The sequence below is a fragment of the Balaenoptera acutorostrata genome, chromosome 16 (assembly GCF_949987535.1).
Source record: "Balaenoptera acutorostrata chromosome 16, mBalAcu1.1, whole genome shotgun sequence".
Taxonomy (NCBI): Eukaryota; Metazoa; Chordata; class Mammalia; order Artiodactyla; family Balaenopteridae; genus Balaenoptera; species Balaenoptera acutorostrata.
This window is the reverse complement of record NC_080079.1, coordinates 50499039-50512903: the sequence shown is the minus strand read 5'-3', so window position 1 is coordinate 50512903 and position 13865 is coordinate 50499039. Positions and strand designations below refer to the sequence as shown.

General features: G+C 39.3%; 1 protein-coding gene and 1 pseudogene across 7 annotated transcripts in view; one reads left to right on the top strand and one right to left on the bottom strand.

Annotated features, from left to right (window-relative positions):
* SHLD2 (shieldin complex subunit 2) overlaps positions 1-13865 on the top strand; it is a 165824-nt gene that overhangs the window by 79176 nt on the left and 72783 nt on the right. The window lies entirely within an intron of this gene.
* On the bottom strand, positions 7153-7531 carry LOC103002444 (FAU ubiquitin-like and ribosomal protein S30; annotated as a pseudogene).

The window sequence follows — 13865 nt, the reverse complement described above, 5'->3', positions numbered from 1 at the left end:
TTTCCCTACTATCAACATCTTATATAGCCACGATGCATTTATCAAAACTAAGAAATTAATGTTGGTACAGGTATATTTATTTTTGATTGTCATTTCAGCCAAATTATCATGTTGACCAACATGCTTTTTGCCGAATTACCTGTAGCTGTACTATGGGTCTTAATCAAGATCACTGCTATGTCCTCATAGCAGGACGTGCTTTCAGGTGATCATGTGACCTTAATCCCTTGTTCCTCAGGCTACAGATGATTGATTGCCTTTTAGGAAGGTGCCTTTGGGCAGCAGGTGCCTTTTGGCCTGCCATGTCCAGTCTAAATGCTGGCCCAGAAACCTATGACGTGACTTGGTCAGAAAGATGACTTTCCAATTTTAATTTCATTTCTCATCTATGTGTATCTTTATGATATCCTTGTGATATCCTTGTCCCCCCCTTCTAAATGTGGTCCAGGTGTTTTCTTTTTTTAAACAAAAGAAAATCCTGGTCAAAATGATATGAATTAGGTAGCTCTGTCATAGTTCACTGTGGCTGGAGTGTGAGTATATGTGTTGGTGGGGGAGGGGGAGAAGCAGGAGAAGAAATGGGAAGAGATCAGGTGGGGCAGCTCACCAGATGGTGTGTCTCTTCAGAGGACCATTTATTGACTTTACTGATATCCTCTGTTGTATATTCGTTCTTTGTGATTTTTGATTCTAGAGATGGGGATCTTTCATACTTCTATGACATTTTCAACTGTTACCTCTTCAAATACTGTCTCTACTCAGTTCTGTCATCTCTCACTTTATCTTATATGTATCTTACCTATTCTTTTTATGCAACTTTTTATTTTTTTATGTTTTATTCTATAGGTGCCTGGGGTCAGGCAAAGTGCCACCTTAATCCAAGGTTTGTAATTCCCAGGACCATGAGACAGTGCAGACCTTGGTTATAGGACTTCAGGGACTGGTTTACTTTCAGATGACTTTTAGCGTGAGGGTGTTGCCCTTTAGGGTTACAGATTATTGTGGGGATACTGTCTTACTAGACTCATCATTTTATGTGGGTCCTGTGCTTTGAATTGTGTTCCTCATACCCTATGACATCATCAAACAAAAATTTATATTTTCCCTCATGATCAAATGCCCTCAGATCAAAAGCAGCTCCATTGCTGACTTACTCTAGGTTCCTGGTTTTCTCTTACAGTTTTAACTAGGTAATTCCTTACTATCTTATTATGGCTTAGTGACTTTTAAGGATTTGTTTTTTATATTTCACCTAGTGTTTTTGATTGTTTTCATAGGATGAGTTGGCTTGACTCTTGCTCATCACTTTGGAGAGCTGGAACTTATGTTGTTATTTACATATTTAAGTATGTCTAATATTGATCATTGTAAACACACACACACACAAGATCCTTTTGTATTCTACTTAAAGTTGCATTACAGTTATAGATTCATATGGGAAGAATTGATATCTTACATTATTAAAGTCTTTATGGAATTTGTAACAATATTACTTCTGTTTTATGTTTTGGTTTTTTGGCCATGAGGAATGTGGGATCTTAGCTCCCCAACCAGGGGATGAACCCGTACCCCCTGCATAGGAGGGCATAGTCTTAATCACTGGACACCAGGGAAGTCCCTATTTATTTTAATTTAAAAGAAACTTGTCTTTATTCTTTGTTGGATTTGTTTCTGTTTTGTGTTTCTGTTTTAAATGGCTTTAGTCTGGAGAAGGCACCCTATGAATTTACATAACTGTCTTTGTAAAACTCTGTAATTGCATTGTTCTTAAAATGGAAATAGGAACTTATTTATGGTCTTTTATTTGACTTTCATATCCAAATTAAAATGTGGTGGTTGTCTACTTTAAATTTTTTTTTTTTTTTAATTTTTTATAGCTACTTTATTTATTTATTTATTTATTTTTGGCTGTGTTGGGTCTTCGGTTCGTGCGAGGGCTTTCTCTGGTTACGGCAAGTGGGGGCCACTCTTCATCGCGGTGCGGGGACCGCTCTTCATCGCGGTACGCGGGCCTTTCACTATCGCGGCCCCTCCCGTTGCGGGGCACAGGCTCCAGACGCGCAGGCTCAGTAGCTGTGGCTCACGGGCCCAGCTGCTCCGTGGCATGTGGGATCTTCCCAGACCAGGGCTCGAACCCGTGTCCCCTGCCTAAGCAGGCAGATTCTCAACCACTGCGCCACCAGGGAAGCCCTACTTTAAATTTTTAAACTCCTTAATACTCAGATTTATTAGAAGATTTTAAAGTTTATTTTCTCTCTCACATTTTACTTTGATTATTCATTGATTCATGTAGAACTGTTTATTGAGCACCTATTATTGACCAGAGCCTGCAGTGAACAAGACAGACAAGGACAGAGCTTGGGAAGTTAGATTGCAAGGAGTGCTAGAGAAGAAGTAACAGGGTGCTGTGCTGCTTTAGATAGGGTGGCCAGAGAGCCCTTTTCAAGGAAGAAACATTTACATTGAAACTAAAGGCTGAGTTGGAGCAACCTATATAAAGAGCTGTGGGTACAAGTGAAGGAAACAGCATGTGGAGAAGCCATGAGAGAGGAAAGACCTCGACATATTTTAGGAATGGATAGAAACCAGTGTGATTTTGGAGAGGTAGATTATGTCGGCAAGGGCTTTACCTTTTTACTTTTTGTTCAGTGAGAAACCCAATTGCAAGTGTAGTGGGCATAAATTTTGTAAACTACAAATTTGAATGTGCAAACATGTAACTTTCATTATTTCTCTATAACTGAAACTTCCTTAACTCTGGAGCTTCTTATTTCTACTGGGTAATAGCAATCTTGCCAATTTAGGATAAAGTCAGTACCTTCTGGTCTAATTTATTAGTTAATTCCAGGTTTACTCAGACCCTTGGGTAAATAATCAGTCCTTTGGATAAATGTTCAGTTTTTTCACATCCCCCCCTTTTTTTTTTCTGGGGTGGAAGGTATTCATAGAGAAGCCTTATAATATTTTCTGGCATTGAGGAAGGGGCCTCTCATCTTTGTGCCATCCTCTGCCCTTGGCCACTACTAGGTTGTACCTTGTACTGGCTTAATCTTGAGTGGCCCTGTCTGCTCTGCTGCATCTGAGGCTGATGTCCCTGATGCTTCCATGGCCTCTGGTCAGCGGGTCTGTGAGTGCTGGGTCCTCCTTAAACCCAGGCTCTTTTGGGCCCACTGACCCAAGGCAAACTCCTTAATGGTTTCCACATTTTGCTGGCACGCTTGGGACTCTGAGGTAGCTTTTCAGGAGTGTGGTCTGGGCATGTCATTGGTATTGCTCCCCTACTACATTGATGTAGTGTTAGTTGCAAGCTTTTGCTAAAAGGCTTGCAGTTCCCTGGACCATAACTTGGGAAGGGGAAACATAATTATCTTCTATTCTGGGTCCTTCCCCACAAACATACTGGAGATCTTTCTCACCCTTCCTCACCTTGAGACTTAGCCGTAGATGAGACAGAAGGTAGTAAGAATTTTGAACTTGTATCTAAGCTATTACTAATTCCTCTTTCTTTCTGCACTCCTCTTCCAGGGTTTTATGTCCTCTCAATTGCCTTGGAAGAATTGTATTTACATCACCATCTGCTACTTCCTCTGTGCTGTAGTTTACAGTATAAACTCTGCCAGCAGAGTTTTCTTGCCTTGGGGTGTGATATTTAAAGCCATGGTTTTAGAATTTAAAAAGTTCTTTTTACTCTTAAGCCTTCAGATACTGCCATTGAAATCCTTATCTTTCAAGAATTATGGTTTCAGTGGATTAAGGAGCTAACTGTAAGAGTTGAAGCTGTAAAAGTCTTAGAAAAAATGTAGGTATAAATATTTATGATCTTAGACTAGGCAGCAGTTCCTTAAATAGAACACCAAAAGCACAAATAGCCAAAGAAAAAATAGATAAATTGACTTCGTCAAAATTGAAAACTTTTGTATATCAAAGGATATTATCAAGATAGTGAAATATCCAAGTACCAGTATCTTTTCGTAGAGTAAAAGGGTCCAGAACTCCGGATAGAATTCTCAGCTAGAGATGTAAATTTTGTCATCATCAGTGAGTAGGTAATGTAGATACAGTAATCCTGGGGTGGATGTTAGAAGAGCAAAGAGGGGAGCCCTGGGGGAGTGTCAGAATCTAAGGGCTGGGTAGAGAAAGGAAGGAAGGATCTGAGAGGTTGAAATATGAGTATGAATTACCATAAAAGCTTCCCCAACTCGATTTTAAGTTTCTTGAGGACTAAGACCATCATGTTCATCATTTTATCCACAGTTCTTATCATAAAGTAGGTTTTCAGTAAATGTCATTAAATGAAGACTGAGAAGTTTTAAGAAAAGAGTGGTCAGCAGTGTCAAATGTAGAAAATAGGTCAGCTACTATAAGGACAGAGCAGCAACTAGCTGATTGATCATCTTCTATAGAACAGTTTCAGTGGAATCTCCATGGTAGAGATAAATGCCTGGTTGCTGAGAACTAGAGTGAATAGTTGTGAGAGAGTGGAAGCAGTAAGTGCAGACATTCTTTTCAAAAAGCTTGTAGAGATACAGGATCATAGGTAGAGGGCATATTCTATCAAGATGAGAGACAGTTCAGCATGTTTATATGCTAAATGGAAAGAGTCAGAAGGAAGGGAGAAGTTGATGATACAAGAAGAAGGAGGTATGTGAGATTGATTGAACATTGTCCTTAAGAGTAGAGGGAACAGAGTGAGGATACTAGGTTTCAGTAGGAATAGGAATATTGTTTCCACGGAAGTAGGAATAAAGAAAGGATGGTGCAGATGGAGAAAAGTGTTTGGGTGGTAGGTGAGGAATTTGGGGCATCAACACACTTGATGAATTTTTCAGTGAAGTGGGGGGATCACCTCATCAGCTGAGATTATAGAGGATGGTGATGGTGATTGTAGGGGAGAGTTTGAGGAGAAAGGGAGAATTTCATTGAGAGAAATGAGAGGGCTAACTGAATGGGATTACTTAAAAGAATTGTAATAATTTTTCATGGCTCTGGTATATATAGTTGTGTGATGATTTTTTCCCCCATCTCTCAGGCCTCACCAGCCTGAGGGGCTGAGCAGACAAGTTGAACAACTGGATTGATTTTGGTTTGAGTTTTACAGGCCAGTATGGCAGACAGAGTAAGGATGCAAGATATTACAGTAGTTAGAGCATTTCAAGTTCTGGGCCATTGAGTCTAGGCTCAGTAGCAAACAAATGAAACCAGAAAGTAGCTGCTGGGAAATGAAGGGGTCAAGACTGGATATTGGATTTTAAGATTAAATAGGAGCAGTTGCTGGTTTTGACTGAATGCAAGATCTGGCTATGGAATGGGTTTCTGAAGTGGAGAGAAAGTGAAGGTTCCTGGAGTTGAGATAAGGGAACTGTAGATCTAGAATTTTACAGGAGTCAGCTACACAGGAAGTGAGTTGCTCAGAATGGTGGCAGAGCAAGGGGTGGAAAGATTTTGAACCAGGTTCCAAAGCCTTTAGTGAATGTGGGAGAGTGACCAAGAGACCAGTGGATGACAAGAAGAGAGAGGTAGCAACAGATGACTTAAACCTCAAAAGACGTACCTTTATTTGAGGGTAAAGAACTGTGATGGTGAACAAGGCATGACTTACGTGCTTCACGTTTGCTGAGTGGGAGAGAATATCTCGCACCCAGATTAGTTTAGAGAGCAAGACTGCTGGCAACCAATTTAAATTGGTGGGGGTTTAGGGAATTTGTTTGCAGTGGAACAGTGTAAAGGGTTATCAGGAAGTATAGCTATTGGAGGGTGTGTGATGGTCGAAGAGGGAGACAGTACAGAGCAGAAATGAGATCAGAGTGCAGCAGGAAAGAGGGATTAATCATAGGGGCTTGCGTTTTGGATGATTGTAAGAATATGGTGATTTTAGCTAATCTCAAAATTTTTATTAATTTTATGGGAAAAATGCGTTGATGCTGACAGACTGAGGTTCTGGGTTATGCACAAAGCTAGATGAGTTCATTGTTTTCAGGTCTACTTGGCAGTGTTTAGCAGTCTGTGGCTTTTGCTCAGCATAAAGAACCCTAGCATGGGGCTGTTTTCTTTTTGGCAAGGCTTAGCCCTGGGAAAGGAGGAAGGCAGGGGTGGAAGCGATTGGTGCTCACTTGATTTTTTGGCCTTGACAAACTTGTCTCTAAGGGGTGGGCATATGGGTAGAAGTAACCCTGAGTCCATATTGGGGTGAGAAATCATTAGGTCTTCAGGCCTTTGCACAGCAGACACCAGGTTAAGAGAGAGTGTAAAAATTTCTGAGTCACAAAAGGAGGGAATGGCAGTATAAATAGTTCTTGATCTCTTTAAAGGCATGTAAATTTAGTAATATTGCAGCAATAGTTAAGCCATATTTAAGTTATAAAGTATAACCTGAAATACTACATGTTAAATGTCTTTTTTTTTTTTTTTGGCCGCGCGGGGCAGCTTTCAGGATCTTAGTTCCTGCACCAGGGGTTGAATCTAGGCCACAGCAGTGAAAGTGCCAAGTCCTAACTGGATGGACCGCCAGGGAATTCCGTAAATGTCTGTTTTTGGACATTTAGAAAATGTATCAATTGATAAAGTTACAAAATAATATTCTGAGAGTTTTACCTCTCCCAATATGCCTTAAAACCAAAGGTTACACTACATTAATATTTGGCATATTTTAAACATGCTTTCAGACTTCCTCAGGTCACAAAATACTTAGAATCATGATGCATGGTGTTTTTGCAGAACACTAAGAAATACTGATGTATGTGATTTCATTGTACAAACTAAGAACAATTTTGCTAGCAGGTAATATGACTTCGTTGTATGTTTAACCATTTCTGCCTCTCACAAAATGATAAATAACCTTTGAAAGAAATCACATTTCACACTTTTCCCATCTTTGACCACTAGGCCAGTTTGCTTTGTTTTGTCATCTAGTAGAACTTTAGCTCAAAGGCAAGTGGTATCAAGTGAGAGTTAAGCAAAATTGACATACTCCATAAAGAAAACTTGGAATATGTAGAGAAGTAGGAAGAAGGGTCACCTATGGCTCAAATCAACCATAGTTGACATTTGGGTGTTTGTTTATTTATTTATTCATTTTTTGTTTCTTGGGTTTTGGGGGTTTTTTTTGGATTGGGCTAAGTGGCTTTATTAGAGAAAGCCAAGATTACAAAGGACTTAAGAGTTGGCATTGGGGCCCTTCTTGCCAGAGGCGGGCACAACATTGACAAAGCACTGGTTGTACTTCATACGCTTCTTGGCCCGGCCCATTTTCTTTTTCTCTTGTTTGGCCACCTTGGGAATCTGACCTCTTACTCTCCTGGCACGGGTCAGGGAACCATGGACTTTACCTCCAAACATGCGGCTGGCTACTTCCAGAGTGCTCAGAGTGCTCACAGCCTCCACCCCACACTGGCCCAGGGTAGCCTCATCCTGCAGGAGCAGGATCTGATCTTCTGGAATGAGGCCCTCCAACGAGGCTACATGAGCCTTGATCTGTCACCTGGCCGGTCACCTGGAGAGCGTGTAGCTCCTGCGTGCAGACAAACAGCTGCATGTTGGCGACTGAACCGCTTTACCACTGCCGCTAACGTGAAGATGGAGTTGAGAAAGAGGAAGGAATGAGGGTGTGCATGTCCTCTCCGCCTGCTGTGTGCCATGTCACTGGGTGTATTTTTTTTTTATGTTTTTTTAAAAATTAATTAATTTATTTATTTTTGGCTGCGTTGGGTCTTCACTGTTGCCCTCGGGCTTTCTCTAGTTGCGGCGAGCAAGGGCTACTCTTTGTTGCGGTGCGCAGGCTTCTTATTGCAGTGGCTTCTCTTGTTGCAGAGCACGGGCTCTAGGCTCACGGGCTTCAGTAGTTGTGGCACGAGGGCTCAGTATTTGTGGCTCGCGGGCTCTAGAGCGCAGGCTCAGTAGTTGTGGCGCATGGGCTTAGTTGCTCCGTGGCATGTGGGATCTTCCCGGACTAGAGCTTGAACCCATGTCCCCTGCATTGGCAGGCGGATTCTTAACCATTGCGCCACCAGGGAAGTCCTCGGCGTATTTTTAGATTTAGTTTTTATCTTAAATTTTGATTACTTGGTGTTTTGTTGGCTTGTTTTAGAAAATTATGCTTATACTACAAAAATAAACTAGTAACTTGCTTTTTCACATAGCATTACTCATAATCTTTCAAATATAATTTGTAATGACTGTGTAATACAAGTAATGTACCACTCTTTGTTTAATCCTTCCCCTAAAATTAGACTTATTTATTTATTTATGGCTGCACCACTCAGCTTGCGGGATCTTAGTTCCTGGACCGGAGATGGAACCTGGGCCCTCAGCAGTGAGAGCTCTGAGTCCTAACCACTGGGCCACCAGGGAATTCCCTAGACTTCTTTAGTATTTCTAATTTTCCACAATATTAAACAATGATGCAATATGTGTATTTAAGGTTTTATCTTGTATTCTTATTTATTTCCAGAGTATAGATCCTTGGAAATTGATTTGTTTGATCAAAGGGTGTAAGCATTTCTGAAGATCCTGACACATACTGCTTAGAAAAAATTCTAAATGGAAGGGTAGCATGATCAGCACTCTGGTAATGACTGTAAATTTGCCAAATGGGCACAATAAATACCAAACGGAAAACACGCCATCATTTGAATATTGACTTCTATACAACAGATATGAGACTTAAATAGATGTATCTTGATAACGGAAACCATTCATGTCCTTATTCAAATGATTGCAGGCTGGGTGATGATGAATAGGTTCCGCATAGTATCTTGGATAATTGAATGACTACTGTGATGAGATGTGATCACTTGAAGCCACTGAGGGCTATGAGAATGGAAAATAAAACAATGCACTATTCTACTACATGTACAGGTTCCAGACACTGAACCCATGTGCTGGAATCTGTAAGGAGATATTACTGGCTTATTAAGGATACAACTCAGGAACAGCCAAATGGAAGAGATACGTAGGGCAAGGTATGGGGGAAGGGGCGTGGAGCTTCCCATGCCTTCTTCCACATGCCACCCTTCCTGCACCTTGATGTGTTCACCAGCTGGGAAGCACTACACTTGTATTTTTTTTAAACAGATTTAATTTTAGTAATTGAATTCTTTATTGTTTCTCATAGTATTTTTTGTTTGTTTGTTTTGTTTTGATTTTAAAAGACATTAACCAGTCTTGAGGGATGGTCTGTGGAAAAGTGGGTTCTATCATATAAGTTTGGGAAACTGCATACTAGGTATATCCCTTGGCTCCTTGGAGATTCATGATGAGCATCAACTTTTATCAGGTTAATAAAGGCTCAGGGAAATGATGTTACTACTAATAATTTAACATTTATCAAGCACTTACTATTTTAAGGCTCTGTTCTAACAACCCCAGATTTTTTTTTTTTAATCTTTATTGGAGTATAATTGCTTTACAATGGTGTGTTAGTTTCTGCTTTATAACAAAGTGAATCAGCTATACATATACATATATCCCCATATCTCAACCCCAGATGTTTTAATCTTTCTAATCTTTACAACAAATCTGTCTTTGCAATTGTCTCTTTTTTTTTTTTTTTTTTTACAGGTGGGAAACCTGAGACCCAGAGTAGTGAAATAACATGTTCCAAATATCATGTCTAGGCCAGGAGGTGGAAGAGCAGGGATTCAAACCCAGATAGTCTGACTCCAGAGGGCTCCAGGCGCTATGTTGTACTGTTTGTAACCAGTGAAGAAACTGGTTTAGCGTTAAGTCCGGCATTTCTCAAACTTGTTTGACTGTGGAAACTCATTATCTTTCAATATTTTTATAGGGATTAGTCTTCCATGAAGTTAACTCTGAAAAATGCTGCTTCGAGCCAGCCTACGCTGGTGATCTGCAGTCTTTCAAAAAGTGTTGCTTTAGAATAGAACTAGTTTTTTTGTTTTTTTTTTTAACTTGGTTCTCTTTTGATAATATTAAATGTATACTTATTTATTTGTTACTTTTTTTCTACTCAAAAGCCTAATATTTTGACTTGAAGGTATTTTATATTCTCTTTCACAGTGACCGTCATAGGAATTTTTAAAAGGTCAACATCACTCTTTAGTACTTTTGAGGTACTAAAACAGTTCATAATCCAAATCATTATTTTACTCTGCTTTCTCTGCTCTAATATTATATTATCATAAAATTTTTAAAATAAATTAAGAAACTGACAGGTGTTTAGTGCCATGGAGCATTATAATAATTGACATCAGAGTCTGAACCTTGGCTCTGCCTCTTTATTAGCTATGTAATCTTAGAAAAGGTACTTCATTTCTCAAAACTTCTGTTTCTTCCTCTAAAAGGTTAAGGTGGCTGTGAGAATTAAATGTAGTATCTGGCACATAGAAGGGTCACAGTAAATGTTAATTACCCTTCTTTTTTTTTTTCTTAAGTTATCTCGATTCTATATACCATTAATGATTATGAAAATAGTTGGAAAAGAAAAATCAGTTTTAAATTTGAACTGTCTCAGCATTATGCTGATATCAGCTACATTTCTGATAAAGTGATGTTGTCATGATACAGGTTGTATGGGAGTTAAAACCAGTTTCCTTCCAGCTTTCCAACTGCCATAATAAGCAAAACCTGACTAGGCAAACATAGACCTATTTATTAGATCACTTATTATTAATGTTAAACTAGCTTTGGTGCTGACTTTTCCTGTTCTTTTTGAAATTTCACTGTTGTCATTTAAAATCTGACCTTCAAAAGCTTTGTAAAATGCTTAATGGTTTAAATTATCCTTCAGAACATAAGAAGTATATTTTCCAAAGTGGTGTTCTCTATCTAGCAATATGTTCAAAATCATGCAGGAGGACAGAATTGCTTATATTTTCACATTATCTACTGGAGGCTTATTCAGTTTTTATGGCAATCAACTTCTGGCTTTAGGGACAGTACTTAACATGTATAACCAAAGCATGAATAATCATTTAAAACAAAGCTATTAAAAGAAAAATCTATGGGGATTTTTCAATTTCACAATGATTTACTGCCTAAGCAAAAAGAAAATGGGTTTGGTTTGAGCTGTATGTGGGAGATCTCTAATATTCTATTCTAAGTGCCTCGTATAGCCCTGGTACATAGTAAACACTCAGTAAATATTTATTGACCGACTGAATTTGGTTTCTAATCCCAACTATGTGCCTTGCAACTTCTGTAACCTTGGACTTTCTTGCACCTTCTAAACTTCAGTTTCTTCTTATGTAAAAAAGGAGGTATCAATATTAACTTCCCAGTATTGTTGTAACAATTAAGTGTTCATGCATTAAAATAGCCAGTCCAGCACATGGCACATAGTAGGCAAACAGTGCACTACATGTTTCCCCAGACACATCATTTCATCCTTCAGTAATGTTCTTTTCAGGCACTCTTTTTCTTTCTCATTACCTAAACATTTAGAAGCTGTATTCAAGAGATAAGATGAATGTTTGCCAATTAAACTGAAATCATATTCCTTTGTAGCCCAGACTTGGAATGTTTTAGCAAAAATGATTGTATGTCTGACAGACCTTGGTTTGAATCCTGGCTTTGCAGTGTACTAGTGTTGTGACCTTAGGGAAGTTACTTAACCTCTCTGTAAGGTATTGTGAGCTGAAATGAGTTAAATATATAAAGCCTCTAGTTCCACTGCCTGGTTCGCATAGGCCCCAAATAGATGTTATTATTTTAAGTTGAAACTGTTATTTAATCTGATAATTTACATAATTAATTCATGTAGATTGAGAGCCTACTCTACTCAAATGCCATTAAGAGCAAGCAGGAAGATTGTGAATGGACACTGGGCAAATTATTATGTAGGTGACTGAATTTTACCTTGCCTAGAATTAGGTTCAGCAGAAGTGGTATTTTCTATTATATTTGAGGTAAAATAAATTAATTTTTGCATTTTTATTATTATTGCATTTGGCATGGCCTTTTTTTTTTTGGATGTTGCTTTTCTGTATTGAATATCAAAATTTAAAAAAATGAATGTCAGAGATAGCTTCATGAGGGCTAAAGCAGACCAGGTAAATTTTGCTGTCTAAAAAATTTTTCGGGGGACTTCCCTGGTGGTCCAGTGGTAAAGAACCCGCCATACAAGGCAGGGAACGCGGGTTTGATCCCTGGTCAGGGAACTAAGATCCCACATGCCACGGGGCAACTAAGCCCGCGTGCCACAACTTCTGAGCTAGTGTGCCTCAACTAGAGAGCCTGTGTGCCGCAAACTACAGAGCCCACATGCCCTGGAGCCTGCACACCACAACTAGAGAAGAGGAAAAAAAACCCTCATGCCACAACTAGAGAGAAGCCCACACACCGCAACAAAGATCCCGTGTGCCACAACTAAGACCCAACACAACCAAAAATAAATAAAGCAAATAAGTAAATAATAAATCTTAAATAAATAAATAATAAAAAGTATTTCGGGACTTCCCTGGTGGCGCAGTGGTTAAGAATCCACCTGCCAGTGCAGGGGACACGGGTTCAAGCCCTGGTCCGGGAAGATCCCACATGCTGTGGAGCAACTAAGCCCACGAGCCACAACTACTGAGCCCACATGCCACAACTACTGAAGCCCGCGCACCTAGAGCCTGTGCTCCACAACAAGAGAAGCCACCGTAATGAGAAGCCCGCGCACCACAACAAAGAGTAGCCCCCGCTCACTGCAACTAGAGAAAGCCCGCGCACAGCAATGAAGACCCAACACAGCCAAAAAATAATAATAAATAAATAAATAAAATAAAAAGTTTGTCATCTTTTGCTGATCTTCTTCATTAGAAATAAACATGTTCCTCTCCTGTACTAAAATTCAACATACGATATTGGTAAGCCAAATTTAATAAAACATTCTGCCCATTTTAAAACTCACTTGTTTAGATATTATATAAAATTGATTCCTACCCTGGCAGGCTAAGCATTGCAAAGCTGGTGATAAAAGATTTTTATGCGAACTCCTGACAAATAGAAAAGCTTAAGGATGGTATTCGGCATTATAGAAAAAGGTTTATTTCTGAAAATGTTTCTAGGGACTTCGCTGGTGGTCCAGTGGCTAAGACTCCATGCTCCTAATGCAGGGGGCCCAGGTTCAATCCCTGGTCAAGGAACTAGATCCCACATGCCCAACTAAGAATTTGTATGCCACAACTAAAGATCCTGTATGCCACAGCTAAAGATCCCGTATGCGGCAACAAAGATCCCACACAAGGCATGGAAGATCCTGCATGCCACAACTAAGACCCGTCACAACCAAAATAAATAAATATATAAATAAAAATGTTTCTAATGTCCATATCAAATTAACAATAAGGTTTTTAAAGAAATACCAAAATAATCATCATTTATTTTGGAAGTTAACTTTCTTTGAAAAGATGTTAACATCTGTTTTTTGTTTTGTAGGGTTTCTTTCATTAATTAAAGTATAATTCACATAACATAAAAGTTTCAGTGGCTTTGAGTATAATCAGTGTTGTGCAGCCATCACCATTATCTAGTTCCAGAACTTTTTCATCACCCTCAAAGGAAACCCCTCTTAAGTTTTCCCCCTTCTCCTAGCCCCTGGCAGCCATATCTCTGTTTATATCTCTATGGAGTTGCCTATTCTGAGTAATTCATATAAATAGAATCATACGATATATTGCCTTATGTGTCTGGTTCCTTTAATGTAGCGTGTTTTCAGAGTTTACCTGTGATGTGGCATATCAGTACTTTGTAGCTCTTCTGGGCTGAATAATATTCCATTGTGAGGATATACCACATTTGGTTCTTCCCTTCATCAGTTGATGGATGTTTGGGTTATTTCCACTTTTTGACAGATAGGAATGATGCTGCTATGAACATTCGTTTACAGGTTTTTGTGTGGACGTATGTTTTCAGTTCTCCGTGATGTA